This window comes from Arachis hypogaea, chromosome 17, assembly GCF_003086295.3.
Source record: "Arachis hypogaea cultivar Tifrunner chromosome 17, arahy.Tifrunner.gnm2.J5K5, whole genome shotgun sequence".
NCBI lineage: Eukaryota > Viridiplantae > Streptophyta > Magnoliopsida > Fabales > Fabaceae > Arachis > Arachis hypogaea.
In genome coordinates this window covers 30568189-30583078 of record NC_092052.1, presented here as the reverse complement: position 1 = coordinate 30583078, position 14890 = coordinate 30568189, and positions in this window count along the sequence as shown.

Here is a 14890-nt window from a genome sequence, read left to right as displayed (position 1 = left end):
AAACAGACTTGGCAGGACGGATGCTACAATGGGTTGTGAAACTGTCTGAGTTCGACTTATAGTACGAAACTCAAACGGCAATCAAATCCCAATATCTCACCAATTTCATCATTGAATATACTGAAGGTCAGGAAAACCCAACTACATGGAGCCTGTATGTAGACGAGTCATCCAATAAATTTGAAAGTAGGGCAGGGGTTTTCCTGGAAAGCGAACAAGGAACTCAGACAGAACTCTCACTAAAGTTCAAGTTTCCTACTTCTAATAACCAAGCAGAGGATGAAGCCTTACTTGCTGGCTTGAAGCTAGCTAAAGAGGTGAAGGCAGAAAAGCTAACAGTGTACAGTGATTCTCAAGTGACAACTTCATAGATTAACAATACTTATTAAGATAAAGACCCCACCATGAAGAGGTACTTAGACGAAGCACGACAACAGCCAGCACACTTCTCAGAAGGAGAGGTCCAGCATATAACCCAGGAATCAAATGTCTGAGCTGATGCCCTCTACAAATTAGCCAACACCAAGCCAGGGGACAATTATAGAAGCCTTATCCAGGAAACTCTACATGCACCATCAATATCAAAAAGAGACGACAACTCGAATATAATGACTATGTATAATAAGAATTTAGGATGGATGACCCCTATAGTTAACTATCTTAAATTTGATGTCCTCCTTAAAAATGAAAAAGAGGCCTGAAGACTTATAAGAGAAGCACAAAACTACACGTTGGTCCATAATATCTTATATAAAAGAGGAATATCAATGCCCCTCTTGAAGTGCGTCCCGACCTCTAACACAAAAGAGGTCCTTGAGAAGGTACATAATGGCATATGTGGGAACCACCTGGGAGCCCGATCACTAGCCAAGAAGGTGATCTGGGCCGATTTTTTTTCGCTGACCTTACAAAGGGAAACGGCCGAGTTTGTTAAGAAGTGCCCGCCTTGCTAGAAGCATGCCAACTTCCATGTTGCGCCTCCTGAAGAGCTTATTAGTGTCACCTCGCCATGGCCATTCACGAAATAGGGTCTCGACCTCCTAGGACCATTTTTCCAAGCTCCGGGACAAGTCAAATACCTTGTAGTAGGGATTGACTACTTTACTAAATGGATCAATGTGGAACCACTAGCAACTATCACTGCCAAAAGAAGTCGAAAGTTCCTTTACAAGAATATTATCACAAGGTTTGGAGTTTTCCACTCCATTACGACGGATACTGGAACTCAGTTTAACGACTCAACCTTCAAAAAATTTGTGGCCGACTTAAAAATAAAACACCAATTCACATCGGTGGAACATCATCAGGCCAATGGACAAGTTGAAGCTACCAACAAAGTCATATTAGTCGAATTAAAATTCTGATTACAAGAAGCAAAGGGGGCATGGGCAGACGAACTTCCCCAAGTCCTGTGGGCATATCGGATAACCCCACATTCTACAACAGGGGAGTCACCATTCTAACTTGCTTACGGGGTAGAAGCCATGATCCCCATGGAAGTTGTATTTTACAATGAAGAGACCAATATCCAAGCACAAAAGGAAGAACTTAACTTTATCCTAGAAGTACGAGAAAGAGTTCAAATTAGGGAGAAAAAAACTTCACCACAAACGATCTCATATTGATTCGAAATGACATCGGAGTTCAGAAGCCGGGCAGGGAAAGCTAGCAACAAATTGAAAAGAACCCTACAAGATTATTGAAGTCTTAGGAAAGGATTACTACAAAGTGTCAGGCCTGCAACGAAGGGAGCTCTCGAGGTCGTGGCACGCGTGTAACCTAAAGAAGTATTACAGCTAGGGATTATGCCTTGTTTCCTGGTGTACTCTTTTTTCCAACCTTAAGATTTTTTCCTAAAAAGGGTTTTTTCTAAACGCGGATTTTAATGAGGCACCAAAGCAAGGGTTAAGGGTATTCAAATCCCTTAGTAATTAGGCTTATGTAAAGGAATTTTTCAGTTATTAATAAAATTCCTATTTTCCTTCAAAATATTTTCTATTAAAAATGCATTAATTTAAGCTCGACAAACTGCGAAAATTATTACACGACTTAAAATGGTCGGCAAGATGAAGCGACAAGGTACAAATTAATGTAAAAAGTTATATAAACAACTCTTGAAAACTGACTCAATTGTAAGGCAGAACAAAAATGAAGTCTAGAAGTAACTTAGCAAAGTCTGACTACTAAAAGTCAGAACTTGAAAAAGGAACCCCTATAGATTGACTCACTACTAAAAATTAGTAAAAGAACAAATAAAAAAAGTTGCTAAGGCATATTATCAATCCAAGCAACTACCCGGCTTCTAAAGAAGACCTAACTTCATTTAGCACAAAGGCTCTTTAAAAAAATCAAAGGTCGGTTGAACACTCAAAAGTTGTTAAAAAATACAACTAATGGAAAGAAAAGTGTTCGAAAAACTACCAACTATTACAAAAAATAAATTGTTCCAAGAACCCACAAGTCGGGCCGTCTCAAGCATAACAAAAGTAAAAAAGAAATTACAAAGTCGGGCCAAAAAGCACGTTGAGGGCTTTCCCAGTGTCGGCATCTTTACCTCAGACAGGAGAGGTTAGAGGGTGCACCGAGACCGAGACAGCAAGGATAGGACCAGGAGGCGAAGAAGGGGTTTCAACATTTACAACCTCGGAAATCTGAGAGACTTGTTCGGTTTGAGACTTCGGGTCGGGCAAATGACCCTCCTCCTCGTCCTCCAGGGCTGGGACGATCTTTCTATCAACTACTATATTGTCTTGACTGAATAGGGAGAGATCAACCCCGGGAGCTAGGACTTAGACTTGAGCTTTTAGATTCTCAAATATTTCATCCATCCCCTTAGTAATGGACTCTTGAAGACAAGCATATTCCTCTCTGGCATTTTTTAACTCATCTTGAAGGTCGAGTTTTTGTCCATAAATCCGAGTATAACTCTCTTCCATCCTCTTCTTCACCCCTTCTGCCATAGTCACAGCAGCCTCCGCAGTCTTTACCTAGGTCCGAGCCTTTTCCAGGTCAAACTTCAGCCTGACCTTCTCGTCTTCCAACTCATCTCTCAACACCTTTAACCTTTTCACCTCGGCTTGGGCAGCAATAAGAGAACTTTGAGTGGCAATAATAGGAGTCTTTCTTAACTCCTTGGCTAGCGAAGTACACACTCCTGCTAGCCGGATACCGTTGCGGTCCATAAGGTTGAGGTGGTTTTGAATAGCCACATCATCCAAACTGATGCGACTATGAGGAAAGATATTTCTCTCACTCCAAGCAAACCTGTCGAACCTTTTATTGTAGATACTCACCTTCTTAGCAGTCTTTTGTTTCTTAGGATGAGGTCCTGAAGATGAAGGGGAAGACGAAGCAACCGAGCTCTTTGGAGGAGGGTGAGGAGAAACCAACTGACTTGAGGAACTGGGGATTATTTTCTTCTGGGCCGACGCTCCCAAATCTGATTTCTTCGGTGAAGATCGGGTTGACGTATCTCCGTTTTCTTTCCCCTGAATACTCCGAGCCACCACAATTTTTCTTGTTTGGCGCAGCTGTTTCGTAGTAGTAGTCTTAGGAGCCATAGTATCTACAAAATAAGAAGCACATTAGAAAAACAAATTGCAACTAAGGAGTTATAAAAGCTAAAGGTCGGGAAGCTACCTAGCTCGTACCAAAGTTGACTGGGGTCCCCTAAGAATCTTTTTGTGTCCAAGTGAGGAGCCTGACCCCAACACTCTTCCAACACGTCCACAAAACTTTTTTCAGTATCATCTAGATTATCTACACTATACTTAGCTATCATGGGAGTTTCTTGCCAGTACAATGGAAAGGAAGTTTCATCATTCTCGTCTAAAAAGAAAGGTCAGGCACCCTCTACAACCCGAACGTTAAAGGAATAGTTGTTAAAGTCATGGAAGGACTCATTAAAAATAGCAAAAATCTTTCTGCCCTGAACGGCACGAAACAAAAACCAAGTGTACTTCCCTTTTGACGACCCGGGTTTAGTCAACATAAACAAATGAAAAAGTCCTGAGCAGAAGGTCGAAACTCAAGCTCCTGACATAGAAGTTGGAAAATTTTTAAGAAAGCCCATGAGTTCGGGTGAAGCTGAGAAGGGGCAATGTTACAAGCTCAAAGAATATTTATCTCAAAATCAGTAAAGGAGAGTGAAATGCCTAATTTGGAGAAAAAGCAGTCATAGGCATAGAAAAAATGGCGCTCCGACTTATCTAAAGAAAGGAAGCACACTCTCTCATCGAGATCGGGTACTATCAACTCGTAATTCCTCTCGTCCTCTCTATTTTCACATATCCTATGATGCCTACGGAAAACATCAATATACTCTCTATCTACCACAGGAACACAGGAGAGAACATGAGTATCTATCCAATTTAAGAGACTAGGGGCACTTTGGTCGACATACTGAGAATAACAGAGCACGACATAAAGGTTATACCTACAAATACAAAATAAAAAAGCATTACTAAAACAGCTTAGACGTCGTCCAAAAGAAGTCGGACAAAGGCAAGTAAAACCAAACAACGTAGATTAAAAGCTCTTTTACATACAGAAAGCGTCGAAATGGTGTCCCTCCTATACTATCAGTAATGACATCATCATATAGTAGCGATACCATTGGGAGGCAATGCGAATGCAACTAAACAAATAACAAAATGGCTATATTTTTTGAAAAAGCCTCAAATGATCTCAAATAACGAAAAGCAGTTCCAAACAACTACAGTTCCACAAAGATGAACAGAAACACAGCCAAACGCTCTACAACAATCTCAGTCGATGAAAATGGTTCAAAAGGATTTCTTAGCAAAAATAACACAGCAGCAGTCAAACAAAGCCAACAAAAGAAATTCAAGAATCAACAATGAAAAACAGCATACTATCATCAATGCCATTATTCAGGGACTGCTTAGAACAGTCTCATGAAAATAGAATAACAAGATTATCAGAAAGAAGGTAAGATACTAACCTTGATGAGAATCGAAAAGGAGAAGGGCACGTCAAGTAGCAAAATTGTGGACGATCATCTTTAAAGAACTCTTTTCAAGCAAAATCAAGATAAGGAAAACCTTGAAAAATAGAGTCGCGAAGTAAGCAGCGAAAAGAAAAGAGAAAAATTTTTCACAATGACAAGAAGAAAACAATTTCAAAAGATGGAAAAAGAAGAAGAAGAAGAGCCAAGATGCTTTTGTAAGAAACAAGGAGCTAAATGGCCTCTTAACTCCTCTTTAAAAATGTGCGTGGATCCCAAGGAAATTGTCGCGCAATGTTCACTCCGCAATAAAGGAGGTAACGTTAAAATTTTCAAAAACAGGTCGACTACCTGACATTTAGAAGGCGGAGTACTGATAAACCCATATTTTATGATATATTTTGTGCTTATTTTGAGTGATTTATTCAATCCTTCACCCACTTATTCATATTAATTGCATGGTTTTACTTTCCCTTCCTTATTATGTGATGTATGTGAAAAACATGTTTCCTATGCTTTAAAATTAATTATTTTAATTACCTTTATTTTCATTCGATGCCGTGATTCGTGTGTTGAGTAGTTTCAGATCTTCTAAGGCAGGAATGACTTAAAGGATGGAAAAGAAACATATAAAAATGGAAGGAAAGCATAAAACGGAGTTTTTGGAGAAACTGGCAGCCACGCGATCGCATGGGCGACGCGGTCGCATGCCAAGCGCGAAGAAGCAGCGATGCGGCCGCATGACTGACGCGGTCGCATGACTGACGCGATCGCGTGACAAGGAAAACTCTAAATGACGCGACCACGTGACAGAAGCCACACACCAGAAATTGCAAAAAACGCTCCCAGCGAATTCTGAAGCCCTTTTTGGCCCAAATCCAAGTCCAGAAGGCATAGATCAGAGGTTATGAAGTGGAAAAATGCATCCATTCAGAGAGAGTCTCCACTTTAGTTAGTTTTCATGATTTAGATTTAGTTTAGAGAGAGGTTATCTCCTCTCTCTTCTCTCTTTAGGATTAGGATTTAGAATTAGGATTTTATTCGCTTTCAAGGATTATCTCTTTATCAGGTTCAATATTCCTTTTTATTTACTTTTGCAATTTAATTTATGAATTCTTCCATGTTACAGATTACTCTTTTGAATTAATGTTATTTGAGGTATTTCAGTTTAATATTGCTTTCTTTTATTTACATTATTGTTATCCTCATCTGAAGACATTTTTATTCCAGTAGATTTACTTTTCTCCTTTTGGTCTTGGTTAAGAAATCAGTAACTCAGGAGTTATCAAACTCAAACATGAATGATAATTGTTATCTTTGTTAATTAAACTGAACTTCAATAATCCCAATCTTTTCTTAGGAAATAAATAGGATTCAAAGATCAAACCAATTAATCCCTTGACCTTCCTTTATCTTAGTAGAGGTTAACAAAGTGGAATTAAGATTCAATTCTCATCATCATTGATAAGGATAGCTAGGATAGGACCTCTAATTTCTCATACCTTGCCAAAAGTTTATTTACAGTCATTTATTTATTTTACTTGCCATTTAAATTACTTGTTCTTCATTTACTTTAATTGCTAATTAAACTATTCACTCCTCATTCTCAAAACCCCAATTTACAATCTCCATAACCAATAATAAGAACATACTTCCCTGCAGTTCCTTGAGAAGACGACCCGAGGTTTGAATACTTCGGTTATCAATTTATTTAGGGGTTTGTTACTTGTGACAACCAAAACATTTGTATGAAAGGACTTTTGAAGGTTTAGAAACTATACTTGCAACGAGGATTTATCCGCAAATTTCTAGACCACGCAAAAGTAACTCTCATCAAAATGGCACCGTTGCCGGGGAACTGCAATCGTGTGCCTTATTATTGGTTATTGTAAATATTTTTCTTTTGCTTGTTTATTTGTCTTTATTTTCCCCTCTTTATTTCTATTAGCTACTATGAATTCTCACCCCCTATCACTTTGAGTTTGGTTCTAATGTTATTGAAAGGAATGGAAGTTATAACAGGAACATGCATCAAGGTCAGAGCAATCAAAGATGGATGGAGCCAAGAGGATCTGATCAACCCTTTAGGCAACAACACCCTCCAAGATATCATGGACAAAGACCATTCTACAATGCATACCAAGCAAATATACATGGTGGACAACCTTGTAATTACCAACAAGCCCCACCATGTACTTATAGACCATCCTCTCAACACAACTTCGAACCACTACACTCACAAGCTCCTTTTCACCATTCGCCATCATATGATCCTCATTTACCCCAGTTCCAATCCAATCACTCCCAAACACCACCACTTCCCCCTGTGCCATATCCAAATCTATCACCCCGAGAATCAGAGGTTCGCCTCAAGGAAACAGTAAATCGACTTTAAACAACCCTTTATCAACTGGAGCAAGCAGTAAGTCAATTATCTGCTAGACGTTCGAACATTCAAGGACATCCCACTGCCCCATGTGGACAATCTAATGAAGAGCGTAGCATGAAGGAGATACTAGAAACTCCAGTAGACAAGACAGAGCATGGCTTTGTACTGGAACAAGTAGAGGAAGCTGTTATTATTGAAGAAGAAGAGTTGGTTGAAGACTTAGGAGACACTGAACCTCCATGGGAATCCAAAGTTGTGGAGCATTCTGTCAAGGATGTTACAATTGATGCTAAGGAGGATTGTGCGCAATCCCCAGAGCAAGTCTTTCATGAAGAACTAGACAGAATAACCCAAGAAGCAAATTTCCTTGATGACAATAATCTCAAGTCAAGTTCTTCTAGTAATGAATTTGCATCTGCAAGTGAATTATCTGAGATCGAAGAATCTTCCCCAAGTGAATACGAAGATGATACGGAGGTAGATTTCTCTCAACCTCCAGTCTATGACTTAAGTGATGAGGAAGACATAGATGGCTTTGATCAGGACATGGATACATTTGAAGAATCTTGCAAGGAAGTGAAGAATTTCACAAAAGAGCACAAGGGAGTAGAACTCACAGAACCACTGGAACCACCTATCCCAAGGCCATTACCACCCAATACAAGCTTTAAGTGGGTACAATCCTTAACCTTTAACTGTATTTTTCCACTTGAATATGGTTTGCTTAAAACAGATGGCCAGCTTAGAGCTCTCTGCAGCTTTAAGAGTAAAAGGGAAATGGCTCGTACTCAGAGCTGGTGCGCAAGGTTCAATAAGGTTCCACGCTTCAACTTGAAGTACACGGATTGGAATCATGATCAATCGAATGGATCTCAGAAAACGTTTGGTTATCCTGGTGAGAATCTAATTTCTAAACCGCCCAGATGGAAGAGTATAGATCAAGACGAAGGCGGATTTAAAAGTAAAGTTTGGGATCCTGGAATCTATGTTGACAATCATCACCCCGGGAGCCTGACAATTTGTTTGAAGCTGCTCAGAAGCTTCACATGCCTAGTTTGGGACCCCGGAGGCTATTGGCATTCCAAACATTGGTGGAGATTTCTGGATGAATTTAAGCATAAGCCGCCATAACAGGAAGCTCATCCAATGTCCAACTTAAGGACTTTAACTAAAAGTGCTAGGTGGGAGACAACCCACCATGGTATGATCGTTCCTTCTTCAATTTTTATTTAGTTTTATTTGTTTTCAAGTCTTATTTTATTTTATTATATTGAACCTGGAAGTTTTGCATCTCATTCATATTAATCATTGCATTCTGCATGCTGCATAAAAAAAAGAAAAAAAAAAGAAAAAAGGAGTGTGCGACGCGACCGCATCACTCATGCGATCGCGTCAAGTTGCGAAAAACACTTCCCACGCGACCGCGTCATTCACGTGGCCGCGTGCCCTGGAGATCGGCGTAAAGATCCAACGTCCAGAAAGTAAGACTGGAATCGTGCGGCCATTGTGCGTTTCGCACAAATGACCCACGCGATCGCGTCCCTGACGCGATCGCGTCACTTGCACAACACACATCCCACGCGACGCGATCGTGTTGCATAAGGATTACACAACACCCCAAAAGGAGACAGAGAGTTGCGCTAAAACGACGCCGGAATTGTGCATTTCGCACAAATACCAACGACGCGATCGCATGCCCCAGGCGATCGCGTCATTCACTCTTTTTGCCCTCCACGCGATCGCGCCATTCATGCGATCGCGTCAACCACCATTTCAGCCCAACCACGCGACCGCGTGCCCCACGCGATCGCGTGGATTCAAATTTATAACCCCCCCAGTCACGCGAACCCTATCAATCGCGCCCCCTCCCCCCCCCCCCCAAACCCCTCTCCTCCCTCTCTTCTTCTCCAATAACACCACCACCACCCAGCCACCACCACGCCACCGCCAGACGCCGCCGACCACCCAGACCCCGCCGCCACCCACCCCCCCTTCCTCCTTCCCCCTTCTCTCTTCTTTCTTCTTCTTCCCCTCTAACCGCCACTGCCCCTTCCGCAATCACCACCCACCGCCGCCGCCCCGTCACCACTGCCCAGCGCCACCCACACCCCCCTTCCTTCCCCTATTACCCCCTACCCCATTACACCCCCCCTTTCCCTCCCTTCCTCTGAACAGCAGCCACCGCCGCCGCGCCACCCTCTTCCGCCGTGCCGGACGCCACCGCCGTCATTTCCAGCCACCTCTCTGCCCCACTCTCTTTCTTACGCCTACCAGGTTTCGACGAACACCACCCTTCTATCCTTCGTAGTTAATTCATATTTTTTCTATTTATGTTCGTCATTAGGCTTGTTAGATATGCATGTTGTAGTGGATTTTAGGTTGTTAGGTAGCCTAGGATGTGGTTAGTGGATTTAGGTCTGTTTAATTGCACTGTTCCTGTTTCTTATTTTATTCTGTTGTTGTTGTGATGATTGTAATGTTCATATGCTGTACTTTCTTGTTTCTTGTTGCTCTGTACACTGAATTTTCATGTATATATTCCTTATATGTAATTGCAGCTTTAATTTTGATTCATATGAACTATTCTGTTGTTGTTTATTTTCTGGGACAATCCAATTTTAGCCAGAATGCTGCCCAAATTTCTGTAAAATGTTTCCATTCATGTCTTGATTTTGGCATTTTCAACTGTGCTTTCCTTAGATTTAACCAAAACAATTCATGAATGCCAGGGCAAGCTTTCTTATTCTTTTTTATTTCCTGGTTCATAATTTGCATTTTTGATGTTTGATTCCAGTTTTTGCTATTTTTATATCTATTTGAATCATCATCAACTTGTTTTCCTTATTTGGATATGAGTTACTTATAGCTTATAACTATGAATACTTGTTACTTGGAATATTTTCATTATGCCACTTACTTTAACCCGCTTTTTACTGACTCACTAATGTTAACTTCCTAAACTCTTTTTCAATTCTAACCAAACTAACCTTTCAAAACATCTCTTCTGTTTTTCACTTTCTTTTAACCTTCTAACCATGGCATACTGATAATTTTTCCTAATTAACATGCCTTCTATTACATTTTGGATTGTGAATTCTTCCTTTCGAACCTTTAACTCCTATACAATCCTTAATGCATATTTACATAACTCATTTTCCTTATCCTACTGCTCCTTTGCCACTTTGTGTTTCTTTTGATTATTTGCCTATTTGTTTTCCTGTTTTCACTATATCCTGGTTTTCTATTTTTCAGGATGTCTGCCAGCCAGAGAAAAGGAAAAGGCAAGGCTACTACTGGCAAACGTAAAAGAGGAAAATCCTCCATGTCCATCATAGATATGATGCACGATGAATTCTTGCGGGAGAAAAATTTTACCCCGCAGGAGAAGGCCGACCAGCTAATCCCTGCCACTGATCCAATAAAGTTTGCAAACCGATACTGTGAGCTGAAGTATCCGGTGTTTGCAACCTTCAGGAACCTATACCTGGAGAGGACCTTGAAGATCCTAGAAGAACTCTAGCAATACACCCTGACCAGATCAAACAAAGAGGATGATTCTTCCTGGAGAGAAACCTGACTGAGGTCAATGCATCTTGGGTTAGGGATTTCTACTGCAATTACTTCAAAACCTCCCTAGATGCAGTGAACCTTAGAGGAAAACAGATTCTAGGCACTGAAGAGGCCATTGAAGATGTTTTGAAACTTCTGCCTAAAACTGATCAGCTGGATGGTTATCAGAAAGCTGAGGAGGATATGCGCTTCATGCGATTTGATTGGGATGCAGTCAAGGCCCGGATAGCCCTTGACTCGACCGTTCCTTGGATTATGGGTCAGAACACCACCATTCCAAAGGGCATCAAGCGGATTTACTTGAATGATGAGGCTCGGCTATGGCATCAGATACTTAGCAACTTCATTATGCCGAGTACTCACGAGACTGAGATACCAGCCGCTATGATTACCCTCCTATGGTGTGTGATGGAGGGTAAGGACCTGTACCTGCCACGCTTTATCCGGTACCATATGGCCAGGGTCCACGTCCGAGGCACTCTTCCCTTTCCTTATCTGGTTACACAGCTAGGCCGTCGAGCTGACGTGCCTTGGGAGGATGCTGATGAGAAGCCACCTGCTGCAGAATGCAAGAAGATTATCCCCACAGCAGGAACTTTCTGGATTTGGGCTCCAGACCTCCATTCCTCACTGCTACTGCTGACACAGCCACACCATCTGTCGGCCCCTCTTCTTCCACAGCTACCCCTGCCACCACCATTGCACCTCCACCTGCCCCAGATCCCATCTATCATCTAGTGCACCGCCTGTTTCGACGGTTTGACCAGATGGAGCGTCGCAACAAGCGACGATATGAGCACCTGAAGCTGATGATACGCTTTGGCGACATCCCCTCCGAGCCTGACACACCATCCGAGGCATCTGAGGAGGAGGCGGATGCTCACAAGGCAGAGACCCATCCACAGAGCGAGGCAGAGCAGGCAGGCACCCAGCAGGCAGCATCACATTAGGAGGCTCCGCCTCAAATTCAGGCTGTAGACCCCGAGATCCCTATTCAGTCAGCACCTCCTCTGCAGCAGGCAGCTCCTCCGACCACCACCACAGAGACTCCAGCTACCCACCCTTCCAGTGATGACACCCCTTCACACCCTGCTTGAGTGAGCATCGGGGACGATGCTACATTTTAAGTGTGGGGAGGTCGCCATCTCTGGCGTTCTTTTTTTTTTTTGGTGAACCACTACATACTCTTTTTATTTATTTTGCTACTTTTCTGTATTTCTCTTTTTATTTTTATTTTTATTTTCTCAGTACTTATATATATTGCTATTTTTATATATTTTTACTCTATTTTCTACATTTTGCACTTTAGTTCATATTTTAGCCAATTAGTTTAGTTGCAATTCTAACTTATTAAGTTATAGAAATTGTGGATTAATTAGTATAGTTTACCCTTTTTAGCATAAGATAGCTTAGTTTAAATTGAAAATATAAAAAGGAAGTAAACTAGGAACTTGAACATAATAGAAACAATCCACACACCTTGTATATATAGCATTATATGTTAGTTAGTTAACAACATTTCATCAAGGAGAAACACTAGAACTTTAAAGCCACCTTAAGTTTTACATTGAGAATAATGGGAATTTTTAACTAAACCTGCATGACATACATAAGTGATAAATGATTTTTGAGCTAGAGAACACACAGCCTGTGAGTTTTGAGCTTAATTGTATGATTATATTCAAACCATAATATTTTATTCCTGTGTGTTCCGCCCTTCTTTTTTATTCTGATGTTCTTTACTTTGTTTTAATCTATATGTCCGATTATAGAATAGAAATCCATACCAAGAGAGTGATTGAGGCCATTATTTGATTTTAGCTCACTTATCCCAAATAACCTACCTTTTACATCACCCTTGTTAGCTCCCTTGAGCCTTTAAATCCCCTTTTATTCTATAAACCACATTACTAGCCTTAAGCAGAAAAACAAAATAAAAATCCCAAGTTGAATCCTTGGTTAGCTTAAGATAGAAATTGTGTATGGTTTACATGTGGAAAACCAATTGGAAACATGGATGATAAAAACAAAAGGTAGAAAAGTTGAAAAGAATAAAATAATTCAAAATAAAAGTTTTGGTATGCATGCTCATGTGAAATTAAAATAATTGAATTACCATGTGCATTAAAAAAAAGTGTTATTTTTCAATAGTTGAATAAAGGGGACACAAAAGAATTTCCCAAACGTGAAATAAAAGCAATGCACATGGGATAAAAATAATAAACATTGAAACATGAGCATGTGACATCAAAAATGGGAAAATATGGGAAAATAGGTAAAGAAGCTTTGCTTTACAAAGTATGTATGTTAGGTGAGATCTTAGACTAATTAAGGATTCACTTATTAGCTCACTTAGCCTTATACATATACCCTTACCTTTACCTTGGCTCCATTACAACCTTAACTAAAGACCTCATGATTTTTGGTATGTCTATAGTCTATAATTGTTGATTGGTTAGATGAAGAACAAAGTTATAGAAAGTAAGGATAAAAAGAAGAATAGAGTGATTAACCCAATAAACACTGAGTGACTAGAGAGTAAACACAAAATCCAGTGAGGGTTCAATAGCTCATTAACATATATCTCTGTTGAAATTATTAATTGTCTTGCAAGTTTATAAAATATTTTTCTCTCCCATCTCAATTGTAAAGGCACTTTATCAACTATCTAAGGTTTGGCTATATATATATATATATATATATATATATATATATGACTCCTTGAAAATGTGAATTAATTCAACTACATGCAAGCTTTATATTCAAGTGAATAAAAATTAGAATTGCATGATGCATCTAGGTAGTTGCATTCAGATTAGATTGCATTGCATGACATTCCACCACTTTAACCTAACGTTACTCTTGGACTTAGTATGAGGACATGCTATTGTTTAAGTGTGGGGAGGTTGATAAACCCATATTTTATGATATATTTTGTGCTTAGTTTGAGTGATTTATTCAATCCTTCACCCACTTATTCATATTAATTGCATGGTTTTACTTTCCCTTCCTTATTATGTGATGTATGTGAAAAACATGTTTCCTATGCTTTAAAATTAATTATTTTAATTACCTTTATTTCCATTCGATGCCGTGATTCGTGTGTTGAGTAGTTTCAGATCTTCTAAGGCAGGAATGACTTAAAGGATGGAAAAGAAACATACAAAAATGGAAGGAAAGCATAAAACGGAGTTTTTGGAGAAACTGGCAGCCACGCGATCGCATGGGCGATGCGGCCGCATGCCAAGCGCGAAGAAGCAGCAACGCGGCCGCATGAATGACGCGACCGCGTGACAAGAAAAACTTCGAATGACGCGACCGCGTGACCCACGGACGCGTGACAGAGACCACGCACCAGAAATTGCAGAAAATGCTCCCAGCAAATTCTGAAGCCCTTTTTGGCCCAAATCCAAGTCCAAAAGGCATAGACCAGAGGTTATGAAGTGGAGGAATGCATCCATTCAGAGAGAGTCTCCACTTTAGTTAGTTTTCATGATTTAGATTTAGTTTAGAGAGAGGTTCTCTCCTCTCTCTTCTCTCTTTAGGATTAGGATTTAGAATTAGGATTTTATTCGCTTTCAAGGATTATCTCTTTATCAGGTTCAATATTCCTTTTTTTTTACTTTTGCAATTTAATTTATGAATTCTTCCATATTACAGATTACTCTTTTGAATTAATGTTATTTGAGGTATTTCAGTTTAATATTGCTTTCTTTTATTTACATTATTGTTATCCTCATCTGAAGATATTTTTATTCCAGTAGATTTACTTTTCTCCTTTTGGTCTTGGTTAAGAAATCAGTAACTCAAGAGTTATCAAACTCAAACATGAATGATAATTGTTATCTTTGTTAATTAAACTGAACTTCAATAATCCCAATCTTTTCTTAGGAAATAAATAGGATTCGAAGATCAAACCAATTAATCCCTTGACCTTCGTTTATCTTAGTAGAGGTTAACAAAGT